Source organism: Pistacia vera, unplaced genomic scaffold (genome assembly GCF_008641045.1).
Source record: "Pistacia vera cultivar Batoury unplaced genomic scaffold, PisVer_v2 Contig630, whole genome shotgun sequence".
NCBI lineage: Eukaryota > Viridiplantae > Streptophyta > Magnoliopsida > Sapindales > Anacardiaceae > Pistacia > Pistacia vera.
In genome coordinates, this window is record NW_022196480.1 from 668,713 (window position 1) to 677,672 (window position 8,960).

Consider the following 8,960-nt stretch of genomic DNA (forward strand, 5'->3'; position numbering starts at 1 on the left):
TAAAATCAATATGTCTCCTAGAACTTTGCATTAGACATGCCTGTTAGATGGAATGTACTATTAATGCTTGATTCATGTTTACCTTATGCTAATATAATTAGTATTTTGTAGCAAATAATAGAGGTCCTCATTATTTGGTAAAATGATTGTCAAATAGCTAAGTATTTCATTATTTTCTTAAAACTTTTTACCAATCCACTTTCAACTTTCTGGTGTGTATCATATTAGTCCATTGGTAATAATCATAAATATAAAAATTTCCGAGTTATTTATAAAAAACAAAGACAATGTAATTTTAAATGCACCAATAAAGGCAATGAATTTTTTTTAAAAAATATTGGAAACTCTTTTTTTTTTATATTTAGGTGCTAATTTGATCCTAGAATTAAATTAGCAGGTTTAGAAAATGGTTTTGACAATTTATGTGAAAATTTACAAACTGAAGATATGCCAACTAAATAGGAGAGGTAAAAATACACTTTTCGAAGTATATTTCCAGTATGAAAACAGGTATGGGAACCCGCAAAGAGGCGAAACATCCAAGGAAGCTGCATCAGAAGAAACAAATGGAGACTTTACTCTTGGAGTGAATAGGCCGAAGAGGACCCGAATCCGAAGCACATCCTCTTCTTCAGAAGCTCACCAACAACAACAAACTAATGTACTGTCTTCCATGTAGTCGTAGAGTAATGAGCTTAACAATATTTGGTAACCCCTGAAATGGTACCAGTAGATCCACAACAGAGAGCTAACATTGATCTCTTAGACTATTGGAGAGCCAGAAAATGTATTTTCTGGTATTATCAAGACTTGCCTTGGATGTTTTGCTGTTCCTGTCTCAACCGTCTCATTCGAATAAACATTTAGTGCAAGTGAAAGAATTTTAAATGAAAGAAGGACTAAACTTTTACAACAAATAATGAAGTCCTCACATGTCTTCGAGATTGGGAACAGTGCGCCATCAAGGTCAATATGAGGTTGTCGACGATACTTTAATATAATCATTAATTTGTAATATAGATGATACATGAGAGAGGTCATAGTGAACCCCAAAATGAGGTGTTTTGTAAATTGTAACGTGTAAATTAATTGTCAATTATTGCACTCTTTTTTCCTTACCAAGTTTTTGTCCTATTGGGTTTTTCTTAGTGAGGTTTTTAACGAGGCAATAGTTATTGTAATTTCTTATTTTATTTTTTAATAAATGAATAAATTTAATTATTCTTATATTACAATTTTAATGTATTAAAATTGAATTAATATTTGGAATCTTAACAAAAAAAAATTTAATTTAATTTAATTATTGATATTCGAAAAGAAATCAACAATTAACTAAAAACAATTACATTTATTCATTTATAAATTGTTGATTATTCATTTGAAAAGTTAATTAGGCGTTTAAACTTAAACAAAATAAAACAAAACAAAATAAAAAAAAAATAAAAAAGAGGGTTAACCCGGCCCAACTCGTGGCCTAACCCGACGGGTTAGGGTTGGTGGTCCGGGTTGGGCCAGCCAATTCCCTAACATTGGCGGGCTTAACCCGGCCTGTCAATGTTACCGGGTGGGTTAGGACCGACCCGCCACTAACAGCAACCCACCGTGGGTCGGGTCGGATCGGACGGGTTGCTTTTCCACCTCTAGCCAAATCTGATGTCTTTCCAAATTATTTTCCCTAAATTCAAACTCTCTCCTTCCCCTAAATAAAAAATCTCTGCCAAAATTGAAATTTCTCTCCTTCCCCTAAATCAAATCTCTCCCAAAATCAAATTTGAACCGCCGTTGTCTGTCATCTACCACCACCACCACCGGCTATCGTCTACCAAAAAAACTTCGGTTCTCTTCAACTCACCCAAAAAGCCAAAACACAAACAAAACCAAAAACATTTCCTTCCGATTCTCTCAAGTTTCCTTCCATGGCTTTCACCAACTCTCTCTTCTCTTCTTCAACTCTTCCTCTAACTCCACTCACCGATTCCGATTTCTCCCCTCTAATTTCTCACGACTCATTCATCTCAATTTCAGTGGCAATTTCCCTCCGATTTCTCACAATTTCTCTCAACAATGGCTTCTCCACGCAAGAAAACAGTAATCAAATTCTTCTTTGTTTCGTTTGATGAAAAATTGAAAATAATCGTGTTAATGTGTGCGATTTGTGTTTGTTTTCTTGATCGTTCTATAACTTTTTTTTGGTTGTATTTTGATTATGAAAGAAACACGTTGAGGCTTGGTTCAATTACGACATATTTAGTCGATTGGAAGGGGAAGGTTTTTGATAAATACATGAAATTTGGAGAGGTTTATGATAAGTCTTCAAGGAAATTTATTTGAGAAGAAGGGAGTAGCAAATTGAGTTTTATGTCCTAATAGATGTTGTAAAGCTTGAGTTAGCTATCGTAAATTTATGTGTATTCATAGATAAGAGTCATAAGACCATCACTTAGCTGAACCATATACAAAATTACTATCTGTTTGGTGATTGGGAAAACTAGAGAGGAGAAAAAGAACTGACTTGTTGAGATTAATGTTTTTAGTGTTTGAGTCAACTTTCAGCTGTACAAGATTTGTATGCATTCAAGTTGCTTCCTTATTTATTTATTGGGTTGGTACTCAAAATTATACAGTATCAAAATATTTTATAAAGAAAATTATTTATGGTGCCTTCTCAAATTTTCTTTGGACATCAAACAATGAGTTGAATATGTTTGTATTTTGTGCCTTAAAAATGTTTTTAGGGGAGAACATTTTAGAGTGTAAATCAAAATTTCATAAAATCAAGTAGTTGTAATGATTGTCCTTTTGTGGTTCAATGATTTATTGAAGTGTTGTGTAGGAAGCCAGGAACATTCTATATGCTACCAGTGATCGTACAAATGCAGTTAGTTCAACCCATTGGTCAGTAACATGTTCCTGCCTTCCAATTCTTAGTTATTTTTTTTAAATGTTATGAACAATAAACTATTAAGGGAAAATTTGATGTGATAATACGGAGACACCCTTTTAATAGAAGGAACTTGATATCTTATTTTTTGTGCTTTTCTTTTTACTTCATCATCATGTATAAAGTTTCTGGAATTTGGTAGTTATATGGTTTATCATTAATAGCTATAAGAAGAGTGTTTTAATAGACTCCATTATTTTGCAAACCGTATTAACTTGGCGGACAAATTTAATTGCAGAAGTCAGAAAGAAAAGAAAGAGGAAGAGAGAAAGAAAATCTGAAGAAGAAAGAAGACAAAGAAAGTATGCTATGATGATATCTTTATGATTTCTTCTACTTTGGAAGTGTTTGTGTTTATATTGGTCCAATTCATACAAATTTAGCTATTCCAATTAAAAGAGGTATTGGCTTAAAGGCTCTCCTATTTTTAACCTACTACAATTAGAGTGTGACAATTTCTCACTTTAATTTGTTCTTCCTACATTTCTGACTTTCGTTATTCTTTATTCTCTGTGTTTAAGTATAAAGAACTGCTATTCTTTGTTCTCTGTCTTTAAGTTTAAAGAACTATAGAATTGTGTTTGGTCTGTCTGGATATATATTTGACTTGATTTCTGGATACCCAAGCATGTGGGATTTCATGTTGTAGTTTCTGCAATTTCTGGGAGAGACTTGCGTTTTTTGCAGGTTATGCAGATTTCATGTTTCTGTAGTGTCTGGGAGAGTGCTTTTTTTTTGCCAGAAGTTGGCTGGAGTGATGCTGGTGCTTGTTGAGTTTGCTGGAAGTGATGTTGGTAGTGATGCTGGAAGTTTGCTGCCCTACTTCTGGTGTGATTCTGGGACATTTTTCTGCAGATTTTTGTTGCTGCAGTGTTGTGTTTGCTGTAGTGTTTTGCCTGCTGGTTGTTAAGTTTTGTTTAATTGATTGTTGTCTTCAAATGGACAGGTTTTGTTTTGTTTTTGTTAATTTTATATTACATTCAATCAGATGTACTACACAACAATCTGCTATTTTGAATATATTATTTGATACATGATAAATAGACAATAGGTATTTGTAGCTTCCTCTTATTATCTTTGTTTTATGTTTGTTTTAGAACTCATTCACTCTAATCTCAAATGTAGATACATAGTACTGTTTGTCAAAGGTGGCTTGATGGTGATGAGTTTATTATAACGTCAATGAAGGAAGTTGCAATAATATTCACAATTTTCGCAATAATAAACAAAAAAAAAAAAAAAAAAAAAAAATTTAAATTAACTTCTGACTGCTATTCATAAGCAATTAATCAAAATAGAAGAAATCAACCTTCAAAATATTCGCAATAATGAACAAAAAAATCGCTATTCCTAAGCAATTAATCAAAATATGAGAAATAAACAAACATCAAACATGTACACATTCATTCAGGTTCCTTTTCACAATTTTCTCACCCTCCCTGTCTCTCCTTCAATAATCAGATACAACACCTCCTAAATCACAAATCATCCAATAAAAAAAAAAAAAAACTTAAAAAAGAAAAACTAAAACGTTTATACTATCATTAAAATATTTATTACAACAATTATCACAATTTTTCATTTTGATTGCTTCAAAGCCTCAAGAAACGCTTCCTTGAGCAAAGGGTTCGAACTGCAAGTTACTGAGCATTGATGTCAAAATCTTTACCACACCTGATGAAAAAGAGCAACCATCAAACTCTAAACATATGGATAATATTTGAGCATATTTAGTGGAAGTCTTTACAATTCACAGAGCAAAAAAATTGCTAGAATGCAGTTCAAAATAGTTAAATAATTTGGAAGTGCCATATGACAAAGATAAATGCAAGATGTAGAACTTTTATCCAACCAAAAGAAAATGTATAATTATACACAAAACATAATGAATCTAATACGCCACAAAAGAACTCAACGATAAATGCAGTTGAATCTTCATTATAGAATATGAAGGTATTAAGGTAGCCAATCTTACATTGGCAATGGTAACACCACCTCTCTTTGGTTTGATAACTGGCACCCGAGCGGCCCCCTTGTTTGCATCTATGGGGAAAGGATTATTTGTGATGTAGGGACTACTAAGGATGCTAAAGTGAGTTTTGTGATTGATGGATGCAATTGGAAGTGGCCAAGTGCCAATTCTTGGGCTCTTATTAACATGAGGAATTCTGTGAATTTCACACTTTTTAATGTTGATGACAAGATTTGTTGGATACCCTCACCTTCGGGGGATTTCTCTACCAAATCGGCTTGGGAGGCTATTAGAGGAAGAAGAGCAGAAGTTGAGTGGTGTGACTTGGTGTGGTTCTCAAAGGCTATCCCAAGATACTCTATGATCATATGGATGGCTATAAAGGAGAGATTACCTACAAAGGAAAGGTTGATGAGGTATGGGGCTACTATTAATTCTCATTGTTGCTTTTGTAACTCATCTTTGTAATCTCTTGACCACTTATTTTTTGCATGCCCTTTTTCTAAGTCTATTTGGAGCAAGATCCTTATGCTTGTTGACCTTAGCTATGTGGTTAGACCCTGACATGATTACATCCCCCATTTGGCAAGGAAATGGAAAGGTAAGAGTCTAAAATTCACTTTGGGTAGGTTTTGTTTAGGGGCTATGGTTTATTGGATTTGGAGGGAGTGGAATTTGTGAATTTTTAGGGGTGACTATAAGGATTCCTTTACCATAATTGATGCTATCAAATGTGTTGTGAGAGACAAAGCTAAGCCCTTTGGGCTTTACGTACGGAGTTCTAACGTTCATCCCATTCCATGAATTCATCCATTAGACATCCTATATTAGTCCAAGCTGAAGGGCTCTGAATGAGCTTTCCAACGATATCTTACAGGCCCCGTAACTCATCCCAGATAAAAAGTTATGGCCGTCTGAATGAGACATGCTCATTTAAGCCTTTTGGGCTTTACGCACAGACTTCTGACGTTTGGCCCGCTCCATGAATTAGACCGCTAGATGTTCTACATCAGTCCACATCGATGAGCTTTTGATGGGCTCTGAATGAGCTTTCCAATGGTATCTTACCGGCCCCGTAACTCTTCCCGGATAAAAAAGTTATGGCTGTCTGAATGGGGCATGCTCATTTAAGTCCTTTGGGCTTTATGCATGGAGTTCTGACATTCAATCTGCTTCATGAATTCATCAGTCAAGCATCCTACATTAGTTCAAGTCGATGGGCTCTGTATGAGCTTTCCAGCGATATCTTACAGGCCCTGTAACTCTTCTCGGATAAAAAGTTATGGCCGTCTGAATGGGGCATGCTCATTTAAGCCCTTTGGGCTATACGCACAGAGTTCTGACGTTCAGCCCAACGCATGCATTCATCCGTAAAAAATCCTACATAAGTCCAAGTCGACGGGCTCTATATGAGCTATCCAACGATATCTTATAGGCCCCATAACTCTTCCCGGATAAAAATTTATGATCGTTTGAATGGGACATGCTTGTTTAAACCCTTTGGGCTTTACGCATGAACTTCTGATGTTTGGCCCGCCCCATGAATTACCCCGCTAGAGGTTCTACATCAAACCAAATCAATGGGCTTCTGGCGGACTGTGAATGAGCTTTCCAATGGTATCTTACAGGCCCCGTAACTCTTCTCGGATAAAAAGTTATGACCGTCTAAATGGGGCATGCTCATTTAAGCCCTTTTTGCTTTATGCACACAGTTCTGACGTTCAGCGCGCTCAATGAATTCATTGGTCAAACATCCTATATTATTCCAAGTCGACAGGATCTAAATGATCTTTCCAACGGTATCTTACAGGCCCCGTAACTCTTCCCTGATAAAAAGTTATGGCTGTCTGAATGAGGCATCCTCATTTAAGCCCTTTAGGCTTTACGCACGGAGTTCTGACGTTCAGCACACTCCATGAATTTATCCGTTAGACATCCTACATTGGTCCATGTCTATTTAATCTGAATGAGTTTTCCAACGGTATCTTACAGGCCCCGTAACTCATCCCGGATAAAAATTTATGGCCGTATGAATGGGACAGGCTCATTTAAGCCCTTTGGGCTTTACGCACAGACTTCTGACGTTCGACCCGCTCCATGAATTAGATATCTAGACACTCTATGTTAGTACACGTCAATAGGCTTTTGACGGGCTCTGAATGAGCTTTCCAACGGTATCTTACAAGCCCTATAACTCTTCCCGGATAAATAGTTATGGCCGCTTGAATGGGACATGCTCATTTAAGCCCTTTGGGTTTTATGTACGGAGTCCTGACGTTCAACCTACTCCTTGAACTCATCTTTCAGACATCCTACATTAGTGTAAGTTGACGAACTCTGAATGAGCTTTCTAATGGTATCTTACAGGCCCCGTAACTCTTCTTGGATAAAACTTTATGGCCGTCTGAATGGGGCATGCTCATTTAAGCCCTTTGGGCTTTATGCATGGAGTTATGATGTTCACGTCGCTCCATGAATTCATCTTTCAAACATCCTACATTAGTCTATGTCGACGGGCTCTGAATGAGCTTTCTAACGGTATCTTATAGGCCCCGTAACTCTTCCTGGATAAAAAGTTATGGTCGTCTGAATGAGACATGCTCATTTAAGCCCTTTGGGCTTTACACACATACTTTTGACGTTCGGACCACTCCATGAATTAGACCGCTAGACATTCTACGTTAGTCCACATTAATCGGCTTCTGACAGGCTTTGAATCAGCTTCCCAACAGTATCTTAAAGGCCTCGTAACTTTTATCGGATAAAAAGTTATGACCGTCTGAATGGGGCATACTCATTTATTCCTTTTGGGCTTTACGCATGGAGTTCTGACATTCAGCTTGCTCCATGAATTCATCTGTCAGATATCCTACATTAGTCCAAGTCGACGGCCTCTGAATGAGCTTTCCAACGGTATCTTACAAGCCCCGTAACTCTTCTCGGATAAAATGTTATGGCCGTCTGAATGAGAAATGCTTATTTAAGCCCTTTGGGCTTTACACAGGGACTTATGATGTTCGGCCAGTGCCATGAATTCATCTGTCAGACATCTTACATTAGTCCAAGTCAACAGGCTTTGAATGAGCTTTCCAACGGTATCTTATAGGCCCTGTAACTCTTCCCGGATAAAAAGTTATGGCTGTCTGAATGGGACATGCTCATTTAAGCCATTTAGGTTTTACGTACGGAGTTCTAATGTTCGGCCCACTCCATGAATTAGATCGCTAGATGTTCTACGTCAGTCCACGTCAATGGGATTCTAACGGACTCTGAATGAGCTTTCCAATGGTATCTTACCGGCCCAGTAACTGTTCCCAGATAAAAAATTATGGCCATCTGAATGGGGCATGCTCATTTAAGCCATCTGGGCTTTACGCACAGAGTTCTGATGTTTAGCCCACTCCATGAATTCATCTGTTAGACATCCTACATTAGTCCATGTAGACAGAATCTGAATGAGCTTTCCAATGGTATCTTAAAGGCCTTGTAACTCTTCCCAGATAAAACGTTATGGCTGTCTGAATGGGACATGCTCATTTAAGCCCTTTGGGCTTTACGCACATACTTCTGACATTTGGCCCGCTCCATAAATTAGACTGCTTGATGTTCTACATCAGTCCACATTGATGGCCTTCTGACATTCGGCCTGCTCCATAAATTAGACTGCTTGATGTTCTACATCAGTCCACGTTGATGGCCTTCTGACGGACTCTGAATGAGCTTTCCAACGGTATCTTACAGGCCCCGTAACTCTTCCTGGATAAAAAGTTATGGCCGTCTGAATGGGGCATACAAATTTAAGCTCTTCGGGCTTTACGTATGAAGTTCTAATGTTCAGGCCACTCCATGAATTCATCCGTCAGACATCTTACATCATTCCAAGTCGACAGGCTCTGAATGAGCTTTCCAACGGTATCTTAAAGGCCTCGTAACTCTTCCCGGATAAAAGGTTATGGCCATTTGAATGGGACATGCTCATTTAAGCCCTTTGAACTTTATGCACAGAGTTCTGACGTTTGGCCCGCTCCATGAATTAGACCGCTAGAC

General features: G+C 37.3%; 1 long non-coding RNA gene across 1 annotated transcript; it reads left to right on the top strand.

Moving 5' to 3' along the window:
• Window positions 1–1,685: 1,685 nt before the first annotated feature.
• LOC116111277 lies at window positions 1,686–3,986 on the top strand. Its single transcript, XR_004125040.1, has 3 exons — window positions 1,686–2,088; window positions 2,834–2,895; window positions 3,180–3,986. It is a non-coding gene; the product is annotated as an uncharacterized LOC116111277 (long non-coding RNA).
• Window positions 3,987–8,960: the final 4,974 nt, after the last annotated feature.